Consider the following 22,286-nt stretch of genomic DNA (forward strand, 5'->3'; position numbering starts at 1 on the left):
ATTTTAGACAGGGTTTCTCTGAGTAGTACTGTCTGTCCTGGAACTCGCCATGTAAACCAGGCTGGCCTCGAACTCAGAGATCCACCTGCCTCTGCCTCCCAAGTGCTAAGATTAAAGGCGTGTGCCACCAATGCCCAGTCCCAGCCTGGTTTCTTATAGAACCCAGGATTACCAGCCCAGGGATGGCACCACCCTCCCCTATCAACCATTAATTAAGAAAATGCCTTACAGGTTTGCCTGTAGCTTGAGAAACGGAGGCATTTTCTGAGCTGAGGCTCCCTTCTCCCTTATGACTGTGGTTTGTGTCAAGCTGACATAAACTAATCAGCACACTATTGTCTGGACACTTCTTCCTTTTACCGTACTTTTTGTGATGGAGCAATGGTGTCTTTATTACTGATCATTAGCCTTGGGCCTCTCTGCCATGGTAAACTCTACCTTTGAGGTTAGATAATTCATCAAGGTGAGGGGTTTATTCTGTATTGTAGAACGCTCAGCAGCATACCTAACTGATACTTGATGCCAGTATTACCCTGCAGCCTTACCAACTAAAAATGCCTGTGGACATTGCCAAATGATTCCTGGGTGCAGAATATTGCCCTTGAATGAGAGTTGCTGAATTAACTACATCTTGGGATTAGATTCAGCTGGAAGTCAAAGAAACCCCACCAAATGATGATGGCTTACTCAAACTTCAGCGTTGCCTCCCAGCTCTAAGGTTCACTCAACAAGCAACATTTCTGCATGGGACGGTATGCAATGCGGTTAGTGTGGTAAATTATGAAACAGTTCTCACAGCAAGCTTACCAACATCCATCACTTCATGCTGTAGTGTATTTCTGTGCTGAAAACACATAGGGTTGAGTCTTTTAGCAAATTTTGAGCCGATAATACAGTGTTAATGACTGTAGTCACGTGATTTACCTTAACACCCAAGAACTTACTTGCCTAATGTAACTGGCCCCTTGCATCCTCATCCCTTAGAGCGTTGATTTGCTCTCTGCTTTTATGCGTACGTGTGTGTTTGTTAGGGAGGCCAGACTTTGAGTTGGGTGTCTTCCTCTTATCCGAGACAGGGTTTCTCACTGAACCCGAAGCTTAGCAGTTGGCTGAACTCACTGATGAGCAAGCCTCCAGGAACCTCCCTTGTCGAACTTTCTAGCTCTGGGATAATAGGTGCATACTGCCACATCTGGCTTTCTACTTGGGTGCTGGAGACCCAAAATCAGTCCGTAAGCTTGTGAACAAATACTTAACTCAGTGAGTCATCTTCCAGCCTGAGTCTGACCTACTCTTCCACCTTGAAAGGAGCATCGTGCAGTACTTGTCTGTGTTTGCCTTATTTCACTTTATTTAGCACAGTGTTTTCCAAGTTAATCTGTTGTCACCGATGACAGTATTTACTTCTTAAGATTGTACAATAGGCATTTGGGATTAGTGCAGGGGCTCCAACTGCCATGGTGCTTTGCCTCCTCCCAACTCAGTGCTTTGGCATCTTTAGGGCTTCACAGAGAGTTCATTGTCCAGAATGACATCCATTACATCCTACTTCCAGGGACAAGTCAAAGGCAAGGATAGAAGGTACTGACATGTTTGCACTAGTATTTGTTAAAGAAATTTCTGGGAGCTACTATATGGCATTTCTGTGTATATTTATGTTTGTCTAGAATATCCTACTTTGTACAGCCACAGACTCAGTTTTTTTTAATGAAGGATTCTATTACTAAGGGGTAAAGAATAGATATGGTATAAGCAATTAGGTAGTTGTGCTACTGTGTAGTGACATTTCACTTGTGTTTTAATAAATAAAGCTTGCTTGAAGATCAGAGAGTAAAACAGCCCACTGGTCAGCCTTATAGACCAGGCAGTAGTAACACACACCTTTAATCCACGCTAGTTTTGCCATAGAAACTGGTGGTGCATGCCTTTAATCCCAGCCCTAGAGAGGATTATAAAACAGGAAGAGACCGCTCTCAGATACAGTCTCATTCTGAAATTTCTGGAGGTAAGATCACCATTTCGGACTGAGGTTGCGGTAAGAGCCAGTGGCTGGCTGATTTGCTTTTTGGGTCTTCAGGTTGAACTCCAGTTTCTCTCCCTGAGTTTTTATTAATTGTGCATTTTTTACCGTATTCTATGCTTATAGTTTAGTGAGACAGAATAACTTTGTCATGCTAGCACTAGTAAGATGCAAGTTTTCTGAACTGGACATTTGCCAAACTTAAAGCTATTTCAAACAAATTCTCATAAAGGGGAAACTTTTTAATCTACTATTGTTTAGTGTCTAACATGCTATTTATTAATCCCAGTGTTGTGTTCTTTATAAATCATAATCTTACCTGGTTATTCATGTAAATTAGGTAATATTATTCTCATTCAGTTATTAAAGGAAGTAAAGTGACTCAGCCAAGATCATATAGTCAGTAAGAAGAGCTGGGACCTGAGCTCAGGACTACTTGACTTTAAATTTCATATTTCTTTCTAGCAGGAAGATAGAAAGCATCAGGTCCAAGGCCCAGGCTCCTGGGGATCACTGCGAGTCTTTGCTGTGAAGAGCGCCACCAATGGTACCCTCGCCTGTTACTAAGACAGCAGTGGGCTGCCTGCTCATCACCACCACATTCTTTAAGTTCTAGATTTATTTCTGACCCCTTATTTAAAAAGCAAGACGAAGTCAAATCAGTTTGTATGGAGAACACTTTAGAATGTTTAAAATTATGGGGATGGAAGGTTATGAAAATGGTTATGTCCCCCTACCCCCTACGCTGACATTGAGGGGCTATTTCCTCTTGGCTAATGGGCAATGGATGAGCAACCTCAGCACTCAGAATTTGCAATCGAGTGTTTTTTTTCTTTTAAGTCTCAAAATTATTTTGGTGCTGTGTTAGGTACGTTTGCATCATTATGATCAAAACCACTTGAGAGAAACAGCATAAGGGAGGAGAGATCATGCGGTCGTCTTGAGTATCTCCCTTTATGGTGGCTGGAGCCTGTGACAGCTGTTTATGTTTTGGTGGACTGGTAACAGAGGGTGCTAGTTGGTTGTAATGGCGTAAACGAATGCAGACAGATTGTAAAAATATATATAGCTTTAATGGCAAAATAGACTTACAGAACCACCATTCCCGCGGAGACCAGGAAAGCAGAAAAGGAGACCAGGAAAGCAGAAAAGGGCCAGCTGGGAGCATGCTTGCCAAATTTATAGGCAAACATTAGCCCTAGGCAAACACGCCCCCTAAGGGGCGGGACTTATCCCTACATCTCCCCTTTTTGTCTAAATAAGACAGAACTAAACCAAATACAACTATATACAATAACAACAAATAATAAATATAACAAACAATATTGAGAACAAAAGCTTTGCTAAACATTCTATCGCGAGTCCAAATAATGTAGAGAGTAACTACAATTATATAATCTTCAACTCCGTCAAAGATCTGAGAAGGGAATAAGCACTACTCAACAAACGAGATATATCCAAAATGTGGAACAATTGACAGAGACAACTGACTACCTGGGCAATCACCCAAAGTCTCGTTTGCAATGTTGAGTCAACCAATTTTGGCTAAGGCCTAACATAACTGACATACCATTATTAAAGGCAAGGAACTTTTCAAAACTATCTTACCCTGTCTTGGCAGGATATGACAGTCCTGTTTTATCCATTGATGCACACTCTGTATCTCTGTCAGTGGTTGAGGTATGGGCATTTCTTTGCCCAAAGGCCAGTTCTGCCAAATAGAAAGGCTCCAGATGGAGTGTCTTTGGTGCTCAACATTCTCTCGGGAATAGAGCGGTGTTGCCAGGAGCAATTCTGAGTTTGATTAAAGGCCATTTTCTACAGCTCTTTGAAGAGGTCGAAGATTATCTATCTATACCGAGTATAATCTTTATATATCTAGAGAACCTGATTAGTCTAATTATAAATGACAAACTTAGATGACTATTTATCTATATAATTCTCAATATCTAACTTAAAGACTAAGACAATAAACAACTGTGTAACAAATGAGGATAATGACCTCCAAATATAAACACTGTACAAATATACATTGCAATATGGCAAATATATATCAATACACAAACATTATATAAGTATCTTAATCAGAGGTAGAAATGTACAGTGCAATATGGTAAATATATACAATATATATATCAATACAGTATATGTCAATACATAAAAATGTTTTAAACAGACATAGAAACATGCATGCATACAATAGTCAATATAATTTAACTTTGTATCAATATACAAGAATCGATACCAATATATTTGTCTAAAAGCAGTAACTCACAATTATAAATCTATTATCCCATCATTCCCTCTTTTATTTTTCGAAATGATCCCTGAGCTTATAAAATTCCTCCCCCAACCTCCCAACCCCTAAATGATGTCCCTAAACCCAGGGGTAAACTTTATTGGGAGAGGGGATGTCATCCTCTAGAATTACTTCCAGCTGTCATGGGGGTGACGTTCTTTCTGGGGGATCCTGTGAAAGTAAAATGATGGTTAAATTTCAAGATCAATGTCTTTTAAAATTGCAAATAGTCTCTGAGTATTTTGTGGAGGTCTGGCCAGAATGTTGCACAAGATGTGCACCATTTCAGCTAACCAAGTTGGGATCGTCTTGTGCAGCTGGTATCCAAAACAGGTCTTGTAGTAGAGTTATCAGTATCATGACGTCATATCAACCAGGTAGAGTTGTTGTTGTGGGGCCCCATCTTCTTCCTGGAAACTTCAAATGTCACTTCAGGAAAAACTCATTGTTCATTGTGAAAAACTTAAACATTAATCATATAGACATATATAGACATACATATATATTCAATGAAAGGCATGATAGATATATTCAATGAAAAGTATGATAGATATGAAGAAAAGCAAAGATGTTTGCTAAATTCATATTTCTTTCTGTCCCATATCATGGCTCTTGACATGAGACAGAAACTCCAGAAACTCTGGGTTTTTCTCTTACTAACAGGCTTGGAATTGGAGAGGGACTGAGCCAGAGTCCAGCTTCAAAACCAGCTCTACATATTTATAAAGAAATGTTTAATAAGACATATATATATATATATATATATATATATATATATATAATTAATACTTACAAAATGTGTCCATCCATCAGTAACTAAATATTCAGGGTCCCTTAATTTCTTTGAAGATGAGTATTTTCCTGTGGAGATAAGAAAAGAACCCTGCCTCCAACCTATCTGTATTTCTTACCATCAGTATGCCCGCCATCCTTATGAAAAAATTGTTATTTATCTTTTCCAAGTGGCTTTTCTTCTTCAAACCAAACCTTTATTAATTTTGATGGTATCCACAATGTTTCCTCACCTGTGGAGATAAGAGCAAAACCCCTTCCCCAACGTAGCACATCTCCTGGCTTCCATTGTGAGGTCAGCACATCCTTGAAATAAACTGGTTGATTTAGTTCAGTAGACTTTTCCATTATCCAATGTCTTTCTGCAGCTGTTGTTCTCTTCTCATTAGCGTTGAGAAAATTCAAGGTTAACAAAGCATTATGTAACCTATTTCTGGGGGTGTTTTCCACCCCTTTCTGTTTGTTCAACATATCCTTTATAGTTCGATTTGATCTTTCTATGACTGCTTGACCTGTAGGATTGTATGGTATACCTGTAACATGCTTGATATTGTAATAATCAAAAAACCATTTCATTTTCCTAGAAACATAAGCAGGACCATTATCCGTCTTTATTTGTGTAGGTATACCCATGATAGCCATGACTTCTAATAAATGAGTGATTACTGAATCAGCTTTTTCTGAACTTAAAGCAGTTGCCCACTGAAAGCCTGAATAAGTGTCAATGGTGTGATGAACATATTTTAATTTGCCAAATTCTGCAAAGTGGAACACATCCATCTGCCAGATTTCATTCCTTTGGGTGCCCTTTGGATTAGCCCCTGCAGGCAGTGGCGTTTGGTTATAGAAAGAGCAAGTAGGGCATTTCTTTACAATCTCCTTAGCTTGTTGCCATGTAATTGAAAATTCTTTCTTCAAACCTTTGCTATTAACATGATGTTTTTTGTGAAATTCAGAGGCTTATAGCACACTGCCAATCAATAATTGATCAATTTCTGCATTACCTTTTGCTAGAGGACCTGGCAGACCCGTATGGGATCGGATGTGTGTTATGTACATAGGGCAAAGCCTGTTCCTGATCAAATCTTGAACCTGGAGAAACAATGAGGTTAGTTCTGTATCATCAGGTATAAATTCAGCAGTTTCAATATGTAAAATAACTCTTTCTGTGTATTGTGAATCAGTGACTATATTAATAGGTTCTTTAAAATCCCTTAGCACCATAAGAATGGCATATAATTCCGCCTTCTGGACAGAATTATACGGACTTTGTTCCACCTTACCCAAGTCTTCTGATTTGTAACCTGCCTTCCCTGATTTATTGGCATCAGTATAGAACGTACGGGCTCCAGTTATTGGTGCATCACAGACGATTCGAGGAAGGATCCAAGAAGTTCTCTTTATGAAGTTAAGCCGCTTGCTTTTTGGATAGTTGTTATTAATGTCTCCCAAAAAATTAGCACAAGCTCTTTGCCATGGTTCATTATCTTCCCATTTAGTTCATCAGCAGTGAAAGGCACTATAATTTCTGCTGGGTCTATGCCTGATAGTTGACAAAGTCTCAGCTTGCCTTTTATAATTAACTCAGAGACTTTTTCCACATAAGTTTTCAGTTTCTTACTTGGTTTATGTGGTAAAAAGATCCATTCCAAAATAATATCATCTCTCTGCATTAAAATTCCTGTAGGAGAAATTTTTGATGGTAGTATGACAAGAATACAATCGAGCTCTGTATTCACCCTGTCCACATGTGCCTGTTGTAATTTTTCCTCAGTCATTGTCAGTTCCTTTTCTGCTTCAGCTGTTAATTCTCTGGGACTGTTTAAATCTTTATCACCATCCAAGGTTTTGTTCAAATGAATTATTAGATCAGGTGTTATTCCAATAGCTGGTCGTAGACTGGAAATGTCTCCCAACAGTCTTTGAAAGTCATTAAGAGTCTGTAGGCGATCTCTCCTAATTTGTGCTTTTTGTGTCTTAATTTTTTGCAAACCTATTTTATAACCTGAATAATTAACAGAATCTCCCTTCTGAATCTTTTCAGGAGCGATTTGCAATCCCCATTTAGGTAAAAGTATCTTTATTTCTTCAAACAGTCTGTTCAAGGTATCCATGTTTGAATCGGATAACAAAATGTCGTCCATGTAATGGTATACTATCGATTTGGGAAATTTCTTGCGTATTATTTGCAATTGTTGGTTCACAAAATATTGGCAGAAGGAGCGGCTATTTAACATACCCTGGGGGAGGACGGTCCAGTGGTACCTCCTCGAAGGTTGAGAATTGTTATAAGTAGGCACTGTGAAGGCAAATTTTTCTCTATCTTCTTTTTGCAAAGGTATAGTGAAAAAGCAATCCTTTAAATCAATAACTATGAGAGGCCATCCTTTTGGTAATAAAGAGGGCAAAGGAATTCCAGATTGCAGAGGGCCCATAGGTTGAATAACCTTGTTGATGGCCCTGAGATCTGTCACCATTCTTCATTTACCTGATTTTTTCTTAACCACAAATACAGGAGAATTCCAAGGGCTGGTAGATTCTTCTATATGTCCAGCATCTAATTGTTCTTGTACCAGCTGTTCTAAAGCCTGTAACTTTTCCTCAGCTAAAGGCCATTGCTTTGTCCATATTGGTTTCTCAGTCAACCATTTTAGAGGCAAGGCTGTTGGTATCTCTGAAGGGACATCAATTGCTTGTTCTTGTACAGCCCGAATGGCCGGTTTTCTCCATTTGTAATATCTTTTAATATTATTCTCAGAAATATAGGCTCTAGATTTAGCAGGAATGTTAATTTCGGCATTCCATTGTTGTAATAGGTCACGACCCCATAAATTCATTGCGATATTGGCTACATATGGCTTTAATTTTCCTATTTGTCCCTCTGGCCCTATACATTCAACCCATCTTGTGCTCTGCCTTACTCGAGATAGGGTTCCAATTCCCAGGAGCTGAACATTTACATTCTGAAGAGGCCAATACGGATGCCAAGATTCTGGGGCAATGATACTTACATCAGCACCTGTGTCCAGCAGGCCAGTAATAAAGATGCCATTTACATACACTCTCAGTTTAGGTCTTTGATCATTTATAGAAGTTTGCCAAAACACACGTAACTTATCTTTCTGATCATTATTGCTTGTAACAGTAGGCATGGGGCTTCCTAATTGTCCTGATGAGGCACGTTCTCTGCAGAAACTGGAAATGACTGAACCATGTTTGCCATGGGGGCCTGTGAGGCCCCCCCTCACGTTTCCCGACTGTATCGGGTTGCCTTGTCTATCTCTTGTAGACCTGCATTCATTCGTCCAATGTCTGCCTTTTCCACATCTTCTACATAAACCTGAAGGCTGAGTCCTCCTATTTCTGTTATTTCTGGAAGATGCATTATTATTATTATTTCTGAAAATCCGTTGTCTACAATTCCTTTTCATATGACCCATTTTTCCACAATTAAAACATTTGGTATTCCGGTGTCTCCTTTTACCATTGGAAATTGCTTCTTCTACCCATGCTTCAGTGCCATAATCAAATGTATCAACACTGAGTGTATGCAAGACCCATTCTTCCAAGGGCACTGATCTGAGCTTTAAAGGACCCAAAATCCTTTTGCATTCCACATTTGCATTTTCATAAGCCAAAGACTCAATCATTATACGTCTTGCTTCTGGGTCAGATATCCCTATTTGTACAGCCTTAGTTAATCTTTGTAAAAAGTCACTAAAGGGTTCTCTCTGACCCTGTTTAACTCTGACAAATGATTCCATTTTCTGTCCTGGGTCTTGTACCCTGTCCCAAGCCCTTAAGGCTGCTGTAGTACACATGGAGACTGTGTTTTCATCCAAATTAGCTTGTTCCTGAGGGTCGGAAAAGAGCCTTTCACCTAGAATTTGATCTAGGGAAATGTCAATTCCCTTCGCTTTTTCCTGCTGTTCTAAGAGTCTAGCCTCTTGCCTGAATAAGCATTTCCATTTCAATTGCGGTCCACTCTCGAGTACCGCAGAGCTCAACTGGAGCCAGTCCGAGGGGGTAGCTCTGCTTGTCGTGGCCCAAGATCTTAGCATCTCTTTAACAAAAGAGGCTTGCATCCCAAAAGTCATGACAGCCTGTTTTATTTCCTTTAGATCATTCATACGGACAGGCTCCCATGTATTCTTCTTGATGACCCTAGGGTTTTTGGAACCAATCACCTTCTCTGTTGTTATTACTGGAAAGGCAGGTAGAGCTCTAGGTAGAGCTTTGTGGAAATTGTCCCGGAGAGATTTACCCACAGATGTAGTTAAAATTTGCCTTTCTTCCCTTTGCTCTTCTTCATCAGAATTTAGAAATTCCTCAATCTTTTCAATTCTATTCACCATTGCCTTCTGCAATGTCTGAATCTCCTGTCCAGAATTATGTTCCGAAGCCTTCACTGAGGATTCTAAAGTATGAAGTTTGTCCGTTAGAGATAACATCTCATCTTTGGACATAATTTTTATGGCATAAACCGTGCCTTCTTGTATTGACAATCTTTTCGTCAATCTGTCATAAGCTTTAGACAAAATCCGATTGTCACATTCAGCAGTTTTGATTCTCTCAGTTAATGTTTCAGTTCCTACAGAAAGGGACTGAAGCTTACAATCCAAATCAGCTGTTCCCTCTTCCATACTAATGAATTTCTCCTTAATATCAGCCACTAATGTTTCAGTTCCTACAGAAAGGGACTGAAGCTTACGATCCAGATCAGCTGTTCCCTCTTCCATAGTAATGAATTTCTCCTTAACATCAGCCTGGAGAATTTCAAACTGATTCTCAATTGTTTTTAAGCGTTCAATCTCTGCCTTAAGAATCCTGGATTCGTCTCATAAAGACTTTATCATATTTCTATTATCATACCATTTAGTGGCAATGAAAACTACGAATCCCAGAAGGACCCATAGATGTGGGGTGATAGACACCTCTTGTAAAATCTCCCACATGGTACAATTAAAAAAACTGTTAAATTCTTGAATACTAATGTGTTCAGACATTTTATTTATAAAAGAAAAAATTTTTTACCTGCAATGATCGGTTCCTGTCAGTGATGGTCTCTGTGTTTTTGGAGCCTGTCCTGGAACTAGCTCTTGTAGACCAGGCTGGCCTCAAACTCACAGAGATCCGCCTGCCTCTGCTTCCCAAGTGCTGGGATTAAAGGCGTGCGCTACCACTGCCTGGCCGGCCTCAAACTCACAGAGATCAGCCTGCCTTTGTCTCCCAAGTGCTGGTATCAAAAGCGTGGGCCACCACATTGTATCAGACCAAATCTGACGCTGTGGCAGCTTTTGTTCCAAAACCGCAGGTACTTGAGCTTCTGCTAATTCAGGCAGTGGGGTTCCGCTGCAAACTTAGCCAAGGCAGGCAGAATGGGCCTGTGTGGCCGGACTTGGCACTGGGGCCGGAGTCACGAACTAAAGAACAGCACCTGGGAGGGTGCTGTGTTAGCTAGCGGGCTACCCGCTTGAGTCACGGGCAGAATAGCCCACGTTGGATGCCAAAATGTAACGGCGTAAACGAATGCAGACAGATTGTAAAAATATATATAGCTTTAATGGCGAAATAGACTTACAGAACCACCGTTCCTATGGAGACCAGGAAAGCAGAAAAGGGCTGGCTGGGAGCATGCTTGCCAAATTTATAGGCAAACATTAGCCCGAGGCGAACACGCCCCCTAAGGGGCGGGACTTATCCCTACAGTTGGTACCAGGGGTGGATAAAGTTCAGAAATGTACTCCTGGTGACCTAATTCTGCCATCCAGGTCCTCACTTTAGAAGCTCCACCACCTTCAAAATAGTGCCACAAACTGGAGACCTAGTACTCTAGATGATGAAATCTTTGGAGGCTATTTCAGATTCTAAGCACAGCTTGGCATTTGTACGGGAAGATAATACATTGAAATTATTTAAATTGCATGCTTTTGTGAAGAACATAAATTACTTGAACACTTAAATGTACTTTAACAATGACGCTCAGAACATATTGTGAATTATGAGCAATAAAGTAAGATTACATTGTAAAGGACATAAAAGAAGAGATTGAGCATTCTTCAAGACAACCTCCTAGAGCGCGTTAGAAATCAGTAAGCAGCACAAACTGCTAAGCAGACAGCTAGAGTGGGTGGACAGGGGATGAGAGATCAGTATACAATAGTGACTCCTGGAAACATTTTCTGAAAAGAACATATGAGTATAAACTTAGTTTTAAGGAACCACAGGATGATGTGGGATTTTGTGGGAAAATAGGCTCTGAAAATCTTTTTGTTTTCTGTAAAGTAGAAACACATTAGCTTGAGAGTGGAATTCCTTCTGTTGGTGTTTTTAGCAGCAGAGGGCACAAGGGCAAGCTCATTTTGGGTGAGGAGGAAAGAGAAGTCAATATTGCAACGTGAAATGCGAAGGAAGGAAGTTCGTTATTTCTGCAACTGAGAGGATTCGTTCTGTGCTTAGGTCTGGAACAGCGCTGCACTGTGGCTTGGGATCTCTACCTCATGGGTAACTAACCACCCACCACAGTTTGTGTACAGGGCTGACTGATAGCTGGAGCCATTACTGTTATTACAGCCTATAGGGCAAAGACTACATACAAACCAGTTTGCTTTTGTTGTGAACACTCTCCAATTACTAGTTACTAACTGAAATGCATCAGTCTGGGGGCTAGATGAGGCTCAGTAATAAGCCCCCTTCTTTTTTCTTTTTCAAGACAGGGTTTCTCTGTGTAACCTTGGTTGTCCTGGAACTCACTTTGTAGACCAGGCTGGCCTCGAAGTTACGGAGATCGACTTGTCTCTGCCTCCCGAGTGCTGGGATTAAAGGTGTGCATCACCACTGCCCATCTGACAGTACCCTTCTTTATTCTGAGATCTGAACCATTTCAGAGTCATGTAACGAGGCAGAGGTTAAATTACAGTTTGATTACTGGTAGATGATTGAGAACTCATCCTTCCATGTGTAAGCCGCATACTCTCTAACACAGAAGCGCAGGATTAGTTTGTCATTTTCTGACTAGAAGAGCTGGACCAGAATCAGCCTCCCGTATCCCTGCTTCTGCCAGCTTCCCCATCTCCCTGGCAGACCCAGTGTCTTCCTCTAGCTGCCCTCAGAGGAAACATAGCCCTCAAGAGGAAGGTGAGACCGAAGGCATGCTTTGTGTGCTCTGTCCCTCTTCAACTGTGACCAAGTTAAACCCCCTTCTTCACGGGGGAGGAGTGAACTTCACAGGGGACTGAGAGACACCGGAGCGGGACCTTCTTAGAGTCGGAAGGAAGCAGCCTGAGTGGGGACGAGCAGTTTTCTCTTCCAGAAGGAAGCAGTATTGAGTTCCTGCAGCAGCAAATGGAGAAGTGGAGTTGTGGCACTCTAATTACATTAGCAGCTGGTTTTATGTGGGCTGAGAATGCTGGCTTTAGGGAATTTGCCAATTTCTGCTGCGGGCACAGCCATTCTCAAGTCACCAACATGTTGTTGTTGAATATGGAGTTGGGAAGAGATTGTAATTGTAGTCTTTTATGAATGTAGTATTTCCATTCTAATATAATAGACAAAGTAATCTCATGGGTGATGTTACTAGTGCGATAAATAAAATTGTTAGGAGATGATGATGCTTGCTCTGTCGTGGGTGGCCAGTCACCGTTCTAATCAGAAATACAGTACTAGAGGTAGATAAGGTGTCATAGCATGAAACAGCAGCTGAGGGCAGAGGTTCTCAGCCTTCCTAATGCTGAGACTCTTCAATACAATTTCTCATGTTGTGCCAACCCCCAACCTTAACATTATTTCATTGTTACTTCATAACCGTAATTTTGCTACTGTTATGAATCATAATATAAATATCTGACATGCGACCCTTCCCACAGGTTGAGAACCAGTGACCAAGGGTCTGGGGAGGTGGCTCAGCAGTCAGAGAACATTTGCTGTTCTTCTAAAGGACCCATGTTTCCTTTCCAGCAGTTATGTTGGGTAGCTCACAACTGCCTGTAGCTCTCTAGGTCCAGGGGCTCCGACACCCCTGGTTTCTTAGGGTACCTACACTCATGTGCACATACCACACAAAGTCAAACACATATACATGCAAATAATTAAAAAGAATTATTTTACAAAGTCACCCTACAGTAATCATTTATGCTTCTAAAGTAGTAAGAACTTGGGCTCACAAATCATAGAAAGCCAAACATGGTGACACAGGCCTGTCATTTCAGTATCTGAGAGACTGGAGCAAAAAAGAAAATGACAAATTTGAGGTCAGGTAGTGAGATTCCATTTTAAGGACATTCTCCTTGGAACCCATGCTGGGTTCCCAGTAAGACCTAAAAGTAAAGTTAGCGATTGTGAAGAGCAGACAGTAGCAAAATTCTCAGATCAGGACTTAAATAGGATTAACTGATGAGATGAAGTTAAACACGATATCTCACTTCAGGTAAACTTTACACAAAGTGCATTATAAAGTCATTAGAGAATTTCCAAAATAAACCATAAAACTCAGTAGCAAAATAATGTTCAGTAAATGTTCTGAACAGAAAAGTATAATGTAAGCATTGAGAACAAAGCTAGAGACAATGATACTGTATGCATTGTGTGTAAGTGACAGTAGTGACTAGGAGGCCTAGTGCCCTTCTTCTAGGGGCATCAGGAGAAGCTATACAGATACCAACAGTGGGCTCTCTTCAGGTTAGCTGAAGGACACAGGCAGGGACAACATGGCTTTGGTGATTTCTGTAGCATATAGTATCTATAGGTTCTGGGTACTAGAAAATGAGTCTGTAGAAACATTGAGTTATTTATGGTAATAAAAAGCATAAGACATAGGGTTGGAGAGATGGCTCAGCAGTTAAGAACACTGGCTGCTCTTCCAGAGGTTCTGAGTTCAATTCCCAGCAACCACATGGTGGCTTACGACCATCTGTAATGAGATCTGGTGCCCTCTTCTGGCCTGCAGGCGGAGTACTGAGAATACTGTATACATTATAAATAAATATTTTTTTAAAAAGCATAGACATAACATCCAACCATAAGCAGCTGGATTTTTTTGACACTTAGAAGATAGGGTCTTACAGTATATCCCAGCTCATCCTGAACTCATGCCAGCCCCCATACCTCAGCCTCTTCAGTGAAAATCGTTAATAAAAAGGGCGTTTCCAGAGTATTGCTATCTGTGCAGGAAGAAGGGGATGTTGACATAAGTCACGACACCTCATTGAGTTTCTCTGGTCCTGAGTTCCTATCCACTGTGGCTCACAGAGTGCATTTCCTCGCCCTCGTGGTGGTTGGGTAGGGCCTAGCATGGCTGCCAGATTTCTGTTCTGTTATCATTTTTTGTGTGTGCCATGAGTGAAGAAAGCCTAAGCATGTCTTTGTCTTTTGTGAAGTCACCTTTGCAAACTAGAAGCCCCCCTTGGTAGAAACTCTCTTTTCCCCTCTAAGTCCAGCTTTAGTCCTCTTCAGCCTGCGCCTCTGACCCTGTGCCCAGTCCCACTGACAGCTGCCTTGTGCAAAGAGCTGCAGACTGTTACTCTCGGCAGTATCCAGATACACAGGAAATACAGCCTGTGATATCCTGTGTTCATAATAATGTCCCTGGCCTGCGGCTTCAGCCTTCTGTAATACTATCTTAATATGAAAATGTTCATTATTTTTTATCTGATTGCTTTGCATAGTTTATCCTAAGAAAATCACCATGAGTTTTTGGAAAGATTTTTTTCCCCATGAATGTTGTGCTTTTTGTTTTGTTTTTGCAGTTTTATTTAAGATAGAGAAAAGTTGTAAATAACCAATACACTTAGCAATAAAAGTTCAGTTTTAGAGAAATTGGCACATCTATCTTGTGTATTACCAATGACACAGAATTGGAATATTTAAACATGGCATCTCCCATGAATATGAAGCTTAAAGGTTTACTGTATTTTTATTCATGTATGTTTGTGTGTATCTGTGTGCACACATGTATGTGTATAAACATCCTCATTGATCAGAACACTATGTTGGACCCCTGGAGCTGGAGTCACAGGGGGCTGTGAACTGTCAGACATGGGTGCTGGGAACCAAACTCAGGTCTTCTGGATGAGCATTAAGTACTCATAACCAGTGCACCATCTCTCTAGCCCCCAAATTAACCATAAATTGATAAAAGAACTCTAAGATAATATGTCTTATAAAGTCTTATAAAGCCAAAAATGCTGAGTAGGAAAAAGCTAGGCCAGACGTGAATTGAGGTTACCTCTGAATGTTGTGCCTTGCGTATTTTTTGTTTTCTTCAGTGAACATGTGTTCTTTTAGAGAGAGTAAAGATTGGCTCACATTGAGAAAATAAAGTCTGTCCGGCCACTTATGAGGCTGGAGTAACAGACCCTAGAGCCAGCTACCAAGTCACAGGAAGCAGTATTTCTCCCTGTAGACACTGCAGCTGTAAAATGTCATTATGGTCCCCACTTTTTGAGTTTCCTTAATCACTAAGAACTTATTTCAAAATTCAGACTATCAGAAACTTGACTGGAGTTGTCAGTAGGAAGGACGTACCTGTCAGTACTGAAGGTCCAGGTCAGTTTTACAGGCGGAAACACCTTCCATTTATAATTGAGATGCAGAGCTTCAGCTAAAGGGTTTCAGCACAAAGCAGACCATAGCTAGTTTGCTTTCTTTTTTTAAATTTTTGGTTCCAGAGGAAATGGGACCCTGATTCCCCTAAAGTTGCCTACATTGTAAAGCCGTTGAGCCTATCAGATGATGCTTCATTTAAATTTCACAGGACTTCGTCTTCCCCACCCAGACCCTCCACGGTTTTCCAGCCAATTGTAGTTAGAGATCTCAGTGTATAAACCTAATTTTGTGAAACTCAGGGTTAGAGAGTCTGGGGACCTCAGGACTAAGGAAAAGGGAAGGCTACATTAAAATCTTTCTCTCTCTCTCTCTCTCTCTCTCTCTCTCTCTCTCACGCACGCGTGCACACCCTAGGTAGTATACATCTGAAGAGTCAGCGATGGTGGTAAGGACCAACAGAAATGATTGACAGTTACTGGACTCTCAACTGGGATAGGCACTGTTCCAAATGTTATAACCCATCATCCAACTTAGCCTGAACAACAGCTCTACAAGACAGAACTCCCAATGCAATTTAGACACTTTAAATTATTTAGATACTTTCAACAATTTTGCCAGAGTGATACAGCCTGTCTTAGAAGTGGGGCTTGAACACGTCATGTCGCGTGTCAAAGCTCACATTATTAAGCATTCTGATCCTGTTCTAAATCACTCAGTAAACCCTGTTAGGCCGTGGATATGATAGAGAGCGTCAGTTTGGCTGGCTGAAGTCGCCATGGATTTTTCTCTCATATGTTTTAACTGGAATCCTTCCAGCATGCTATTCCTAGTTTTTGGCAATTCTGATAACATCTCTTTTAAAATGTTTAGATTTTCTTAAATGTTTGTGTATAGTATTCTATTCTCCATCCTTGCTAATTTTATTTATTATTTTCTTACTTTTTTTTTGAGACACGTTCTCACTAAATAACAGTGCCTGGCCTCAAACTCACAGAGATCCACCTGCCTCTGCCTCCCAAGCGCTGGGATTAAAGGTGTGCACTACTACACCTCGCTATATCCTTGGTAGTTTTAATATAAAATAGTATTTCAAACTATTTGATTTGCCAAATTATCTCCCACAAGCTAAGGTCTGTTCAATCTTCTATTGTCTTAAGACATTCCAGCATGTGTATGCCCAGAAAACTCAAAAATAGTACTTCTTTTAAAGTCTTTAGTGCATGAAGCATGTGCCTTACATACACAGATGGAGGACTGAAACAAACAGAGAGAGACAGGGAGTGACAGACTGGCCAAGGTTGTGTTTGCTATGTAGGTGACTTTGAAGTGGACATTTAAGACCCCAGGCCTGCTGTGAACAGGTTCGAAGTGTGATAATCTGTAGGCTTAGCTTTGGAGCTCACTGCTTCTCAAGTGTTTCAGCTCAGTGGGAAGAGCTCATAAATAATCAACCTGTTCTAAGTCTACTTATCCAAATTTAGTGATTAAAATGCAAGAGAGGTAAGTGGCTTCTCAGAGGAGCAAGTGACATGTCTTTGTGTGACCTTACCTTGTCCATAACAGAAGAGAGATTGTAGGCACGGTAATTGCTGGAGTTGGGAAGCAGTTATATTTGGGTCATGGTACTTCTGTTTAATTAAAGGAATTTAAATTTTTTTACTGCATTTATTTATTGTGCGTGTATGATGCACATATGTCACAGGGCATCTGTGGAGATCAGCAGACAATTTAGGGGAGTCGGCTCTCCCTCCAACACATTTGAGCCTAGAGATCATTAGGTTGTCAGGCTTGGAGTCTTGGTGGCTTTGCAGCAAGTCTCTTACCTCCTGCAGCATCTCACCACCCCGCTCTTCTTAATTCTTGAGTTTATACTGTCATTTCGGGGAAACACACCAACAATCTATATAGGTCCATTCAAGGCAAAGTCTACAACTTTCTCTTAGTTCTGGAACCAGACACACAGTGTAACCTTTCTCCTTGGGAGGAAGATGTCCTTGGGCTGCTAGTGTTTGAATAGCTCCAGGAGATCTGAGCGCCTGTGCTGTTTACAATAATCCAGCTTCACAGACCCATCACAGGTGGATATAAATAGCGAGGCAAAAGGCAGGTCTTCAGGCTGGAAGTAGTGTGAGGAGGGTTTAAAAACCAGACAATTGTAGCATTAAATCTCCCATAGAAGAAAACATCCTTAGTATTAGGGAAATGGTCATGCCCTCAGTGTTTAAGGACTGAGGGGATTTGAGCAGATAAGGGGAGGGGCAACAGGAGAGCAAGGCTGGGAGTCAGGGCTGGAGAGTGCTGGGAGCCTGGTGGTCTGACTAGGCAGAAACTGTCCAGGGGGACGTGGAAGGCAGCAAAGTCTGGGAGTGCTGGCTGGCATCAAAAAGCCTTTGACAAGATAAGCATAGACCTATATTGAATTTTAGGAAAGCGGGAGAACGCTTAACAGCATGATGCGTAAGTCAGGCAATCCTCAGTTGTCATCTGGTTGTAGTGCTTACAAGCAGTGGAACTGTGTATGGATTTATTTTTTTGTGATTAAAAGAAGATAAATTCTTTTTATTGAGGCTGACAATCCTGACATGATAATAAAGTTTTCTTTCTTTTTTTATTGATTTTATTGAGCTCTACATTTTTCTCTGCTCCCCTTCCTTCTTCTCCTCTCCCCTTCAACCCTCTCCCATGGTTCCCATGCTCCTAATTTACTCAGGAGATCTTGTCCTTTTCTACTTCCCATGTAGGTTAGATCCATGTATAACTCTCTTAGGGTCCTCATTGTTGTTTAAATTCTCTTGGATTATGAATTGTTTGTTTGGATTTCTTAATCCACTGAGCTTCACTGTCCACCTCTGTAGTGGAGGGGTGACTATATGGGGGTAAATGAAGCCTACGCTTCATTCAGTGTGTGGATGTTAGCTCCTGTTCCATGTCATTAACTCTTTACTCAGATGGTGTGTATCTCTTCAGTACCATCCCTGACTCATCTGTTCCAAAGCATGAATCACTAGGAACATCAAAAAAAAAAAAAACAAATTGTTCAGAATATTAGGTGTGCCCATTAAATGTTAGAGATATTAAGTCTTGCTAGTTTAGCTCATTAATATTCATTGAATCCCTGCTGTATGTTTAGTACCTACCTGAGCCCAAGAGGAGAAAAATAGGCCTATCTTCAAGGGGTTCATAATTAGATAGAAAGCAAAAATATCCTGTCTTTTCATAGGCAAAGCCACAATATTGTCTTGGGCTCAAAAATGTGTCGTCAATTTTTAGACTTCTGTGACTGGGCACACAATGACTGTACACACTATTTTCATTTGTTTGTTAATAGCACTCTTGGAGGAAGTGTGAAATAGTAAATAACAGATCCTGTTGTCAGGCAGAAGTGAGCTGGGATTTGGGAGAAGACAGATTTTAATGTACGTTTACATGTTACACAGTAAGACTTGAAGGAAGGCTCGAGGTATGTTAGCTCGAATGAGGAAGATCTTTCAGTGGGATTGCCTGTTTGAAGGAAGTAGAGCAAGAGAAACCAGTTTGGAGAATGCTATAGAGGTTGACCTGGCTGGGGTCTGTCTTTGTACTGAGAGAGAAGGTGCTGGTAGAGAATGGATGCCTTGGAGGGAATGGCAGGCAGGGTGTGGTTACTCCTTTGAGGAAGGGATGGAGTGAACTAGAGGGGGAGGGTTCCTTCCTCCTTTCCTTCCTTCCTTCCTTCCTTCCTTCCTTCCTTCCTTCCTTCCTTCCTTCCTTTCTGTTGCCCTGGCTATCCTGGGACTCTGTAGACCAGGTTGGTCTCAAACTCACGACCCACCTGCCTCTGCCTCCCCAGTGCTGAGATTAAAGGCCTGCGCCACCGCTCCCATGCCCTGCTTGGGAGGGGGGTTGACAAAGGTGCTCAGATGGGCTTGAATGGGAGAGAAGGGCAGAGAACGGAGACAGCCAGACTATTGAACCAAAGCAGAGACCACAGGTGAGGAGAAATATGATGACAGCAGAAGGAAGAATGGGAGGTCGCTTAAAGATGGCAGAAGACAATCCAGGGGCTCTTTGAGATGGATGCTCGCTCATGGACTTGGTTTCAGGAGGATGGTGACACTAGTGCAGAAATGGACACATACGCTTAGGGGTGTCAGGAAGAGAGTGAAGCAGAAAGACAGGAACAGTTTAGAAAGTTTCCAAATTGACTCATAATTGTACCATTTTAATATAGCTGCCTTCAGTCATTCCATTTGCCTTGTAGTAACCCAGGTCATTTGCACTGCAGTCGTGTGTCTGCAGTTATAAATGCGCACATCCCCTGCATTTTAAGAATTAAAGTCTTCTAAGCATTCATTTGCAGTATATATGTATTTCACTTTTGACTGTCACCTAAAATGATTGGCTGTAGCCAGGCCTCTTTGATGTATGTTTAGGCTTCTTGCTGTGTCTATGAGTGTAATTATAAATACTACTGGCTGGATGCTTTCCCTGTAATCTGACATGCCCCAGCATGTCTTGAAGCAGAGGTTGCATCTGCCATTCCTGTGTGTCCAGAGCATAGAAGAGATCACAAACTTGTTGAAAGCATTTTTTATTTGTTCTCTTCCTTATAGAAGTCCCTACAGTAAACACGTATATGACAGTTTAAGGTTTTTTGTTTTTGTTTTGTTTTGTTTTGTTTTTTTTGGTAAGTGGATGGGGGAATCCAGTCTGTTAAATTGTTTCCTTATGGTACACTTCAGAAGCACTGTGAGTGTGGACCCTGAGGCTATTTGAAACATCTGGATTGCTGCACACCGGGAGGTGTTTGCAGACACTCTGGAGAGTAGAGAAGTCAGTGTGTTCTAGTACTAAGCTAAACCCCAGACGTAGAGAAGGACGTGGCTGGAGAGTGGTAGGCGTCAGCAGGTCCAGGAGTGTGGAGGCTTCTTGTGAGCTGTTTCCTCATCCATTTAGCAGCTTGCAGGACAAGTCACATAAGGAGCCATTTTTGTACTTTGCCATAATTTGGTAGAATGACAGCAATTCCACCAGAAAACTATTATCCATAATGTTCCTAGCAAGGCTTCAATTTGGAAAATAGCCTGAATATGTATAATCAGCCTAGAGATATTCTCTGTGTGTATGAAGTTCTAGCTCTCTCATTTTTTTTTCTCTCTCTCCTTTTTTTTCTTTTTTTGGTCTTCAAGACAGGGTTTCACAGTGTAGTCCTGGCTGTCCTGGAGCTGTCTTTGTAGAGCAGGCTGGTCTCAAACTCACAGAGATCAGCCTCCCTAGTGCTGGGATTTAAGTGTGCACCATCGTGCCTATATGTTTGGATTTCTCAAAGAGCCCTCTTTAGTTGGGATGACATAGAACACAAGGGACGTGTGTGTGTGTGTGTGTGTGTGTGTGTGTGTGTGTGTGTGTATGCGCGCGCGCGTACCTAAGAGAACATTCACACAAATGACTTATAATTAGCTCTTTTTCTTTATTTTGTCTGCTTCCCTGCACACTAGTGTAGGAAGCATACCCCGAGACAACCTGTGTGGGACTAATTTGATGGCGTGGGAATGTCACTGGAGACCTAAGCTCCACTTAGCACTGTAGCATCTGTAGCATGTGCCTTGTCCTTATGGTTCTTGAAGGACGGAGGTGACTGATGTCTCTATGTCCGACTTCATCCTGGCTTCACACAGGACATTAATAAAGCGGCAAAGATGAGGCCGGGTGGGAGGCAGAGGCAGGCAGATTTCGGTGAGTTCAAAGCCAGCCTGGTCTGCAGAGTGAGTTCCAGGACAGGCTCCACAGCTGCAGATAAACCCTGTCTTAAGAAAAGAAAACAAAAGGCAGAGATGAACTGTGTCCAAGCTTCTCTGAGAAGGCTGTGGAGCGCTGCTCCTGTCAGCTATGCTGCCCCTCTCTAAACATCATCTGTTCCCTGATGAGACTGTGTTGGCTGCCAGTGGCTGCCACAGTCCAGAGGTGACCGGGTGTCAGTGCTCATAACAGCTCGCCTTTGCGATGGAGGGAGTCGGACTTCAGGGTAGCTGAAGAAGGGAAGATGCAGATGTGTGAGGAGCCTGCAAATAGCTTTAATTTCGTGAGGTGAAAAGCTGAAGATCCTTCTGTCCTAGCCGCCAGGGGCTGGGATCTGCGCTACCAGACTTGCACAAAGTTAGTGCGTAAAGTAGGAACTAATGCTAAATGGCTTTATTGTGGAAAGCCTCTAAACAAAATGATAGAGGAAATTAGACCCTCAGGACAGATCAGTTTGGTTAGGAAATTTCTGCTAGCCACTGAGTGAATTTTAAGAACTTCATTTCTAAGCCAGATGTGGCCTTTAGTCCCAGCACTCAACACAGAGTGGACAGTGAGGCCAGCCTGGTCTACACGCTGAGTTCCAGGACCCATGGATATATAGTGAAGCCTTATCTCAAAACAAAGCCCAATTAAATACACTCAAAAAAGCCACAGCCCTAGGCTTGCACCTGTTACCTAACACGGAAACTGTTCTGTATTTTCTCTGAATGTTGTTCTCTTAGGCATGCGCGCATGCGCGCGCACACACACACACACACACACACGCACACACACACACACACACACGTCCCCTGTGTTCTAAGCTGTTCTTGGCTCTCCAATGCATGATAAGCAGCAAGGTGGCTTCAGGAA

The 22,286-nt window shown here is 41.7% G+C and overlaps 1 protein-coding gene across 2 annotated transcripts in view; it reads left to right on the forward strand.

Moving 5' to 3' along the window:
* Positions 1 to 22,286, forward strand: part of Snx25 (sorting nexin 25) — a 110,527-nt gene that overhangs the window by 49,803 nt on the left and 38,438 nt on the right. The gene's annotated exons all lie outside the window — the stretch shown is intronic.

Source organism: Microtus oregoni, unplaced genomic scaffold (genome assembly GCF_018167655.1).
Source record: "Microtus oregoni isolate MIOR12 unplaced genomic scaffold, Mior012 000041F_ref0000270, whole genome shotgun sequence".
NCBI lineage: Eukaryota > Metazoa > Chordata > Mammalia > Rodentia > Cricetidae > Microtus > Microtus oregoni.